The sequence below is a fragment of the Dipodomys ordii genome, unplaced genomic scaffold, assembly GCF_000151885.1.
Source record: "Dipodomys ordii isolate 6190 unplaced genomic scaffold, Dord_2.0 Scaffold81, whole genome shotgun sequence".
Classification (NCBI taxonomy): Eukaryota; Metazoa; Chordata; class Mammalia; order Rodentia; family Heteromyidae; genus Dipodomys; species Dipodomys ordii.
Genome location: NW_012267297.1, coordinates 375,269 through 377,720, shown reverse-complemented (window position 1 = coordinate 377,720; position 2,452 = coordinate 375,269). Strand labels below are relative to the sequence as shown.

The following is a 2,452-nucleotide window of genomic DNA, read 5'->3' as shown; positions in this document are numbered from 1 at the left end:
CTGGCTGTAGGTTTGTCATATACAGCCTTTATTGTATTGAGGAATGTTCCATGGATTCCTAATTTTTCCAAAACCTTCATCATAAAGGGGTGTTGGATCTTGTCGAATGCTTTTTCTGCATCTATTGAGATAACCATGTGGTTCTTATTCTTGCTCCTGTTGATGTGATGAATAATATTAATAGATTTGCGTATATTGAACCAGCTTTGCATCCCTGAAATAAATCCTGTTTGATCGTGGTATATGATTTTTTGGATGAATTGTTGAAGTCGATTGGCCAAAATTTTGTTGAGAAGTTTTGCATCAATGTTTATCAAAGAAATGGGTCTACAGTTCAATTTCTTTGATGAGTCCCTGCCTGGTTTTGGGATGAGGGTTATGATGGCTTCATAGAATGTGTTCGGTAGTGAACTTTCTCTTTCAATTTCATTGAAGAGTTGGAGGAGTATTGGCGTGAGCTCTGCTTTGAAGGCCTTGTAGAATTCTGCTGTAAAACCATCTGGTCCTGGGAGGTCTCTTATTGCTGTTTCTATTTCAAAGCTTGATATGGGCCTGTTAAGATGGTTTAACTCATTTGTTTCAGCATGTCGATATTTGCTAGGAAAAGGTCCATTTCTGCCAAGTTGTCAAACATATTAGCATAAAGTTTTTAGAAGTATTCCCTTGTAATTTTCTGAATCTTGGTTGTTTCTGTGGTGATGTTTCCATTCTCCTCTCTGAGTTTATTTATTTGGGTGTGTTGTCTTTTTCTGATAAGATTTGCTAAGGGTCTGTCAATTTTGTTAATTTTTTTCGAAGAACCAACTCTTTGTTTTGTTGATTCTTTCTATAGTTTTTTTGGATTCTATTTCATTTAATTCTGATTTAATTTTAATTATTTCTTTCTGTCTACTGGATTGGGGTTTATCTTGCTGCTCTTTTTCAAGGAGGTTCAGATGTCTCATTAAATTGTTGGTTTCAGAGCTCTCCAGTTTGTTGATATAGGAACTCAGAGCTATAAACTTGCCTCTGAGTACTGCCTTTCCTGTGTCCCGAGGAGCTGGTAATTTGTGTGCTCATTTTTGTTGAATATCATGAACATTTGAATTTCCTTTCTAATCTCTTCCATGACCCACTCGTGATTCAGCAGTGTGTTGTTCAGCCTCCATGTGTTACTAGACTTTCTTTGGTGGCTTTGGTGTTGAGTTCTAATTTTATTCCCTTGTGGTCAGAGAGAATGCAAGGTATAACTTCAATGTTTCTGAATTTGGACAAGTTTGCCTTGTGGCCTAAAATATGGTCTATTTTAGAAAATGTTCCATGTGCTGCTGAGAAATAGTCCATGTTCTGCTGGCTGAAATATTTGGTAGATGTCTGGTAAATCTAGTTGATCTTTGCAGTTGTTTAGATCTGCGGTTTCTCTGTTAAGTTTTTGCTGATTTGATCTATCTAGTGGGGAGAGTGGTGTGTTAAAGTCCCCAACAATTAATGTCTTTGGATCTATGTGGGATTTGAGGGAAAGTAGTGTTTCTTGGATAAATTTGCGTGCTCCATTGTTTGGCAAATAGATATTTGGAATTGTAATATCCTGATGAAGGAGAGATCTCTTAATCAGTATCTAGCTACCTTCTTTACCTTTTCTAACAAATTTTAATTGAAGTCTATTTTATCTGATATTAGGATTGCAACTCCCGCCAGTTTATGGGGGCCGTTTGCTTGGTAGATTTTGCTCCAGCCTTTAACATTGAAAATGTGTTTGTTTTTATGGGCAAGAAGTGACTCCTGAAGGCAGCAGATAGAAGGATCTTGTTTTTTAATCCAAGTAGACAGTCTATGTCGCTTAATTGGAGAGTTAAGTTCGTTAATGTTAAGAGATAGGACAGAGAGTTATTTGGGAATTCCTGCCATGTTATCCACCTTCTTGGGGGCTGTGAAAACTGGGTTCTTCCTATGGTTCTTGGATTCTCAGTTTGTGTGGAGAGCTGCGGGAGCCGACCAAAGATGGCGGCGCCGCATGGCACGGCCACGACTACAGTTGGTGCTGGCTTCTGCCTTCCGCCTTCCCGATGGCGAGTGCTCTCTGTGAAAAACAACTCCTTATATGGCTATGGCTTGGCTACTGGCTTGCTTACGTGTTTGTGACCCTATTGGTATATGCCACGTGGCACTTCGGGATTGCCCATCCAGGAGGCTTATAACCGGAGTGCGGGTGCGGGGCGAGAGAGAAGCTAGAGAGAAGCAAGCGGGAGAGAAGCTTGCAGATAAGGTTCCTGAATAAACTGCTTTGAGAAGAATCCCGGGTCGCGTCTTCCTTGCTGGTCGAGGTGGATGCGACAGCTGGTGGCCCGTACGGGGATTCAGAACTCTCTGTGGTCAGGGTGGTGCACCGGTAAGTTCCCAGGAAAAGGGAAATCCTCGACAAGAGCAGGGGTAAGTTCCCAGGTAAGTGGGAATCTGCGATTAAAGCGGGCAT

At 41.0% G+C, this 2,452-nt stretch overlaps 1 pseudogene; it reads right to left on the bottom strand.

The window, feature by feature from the left end:
• Positions 1–2,452, bottom strand: part of LOC105992194 — a 42,052-nt pseudogene extending 39,600 nt beyond the window's left edge.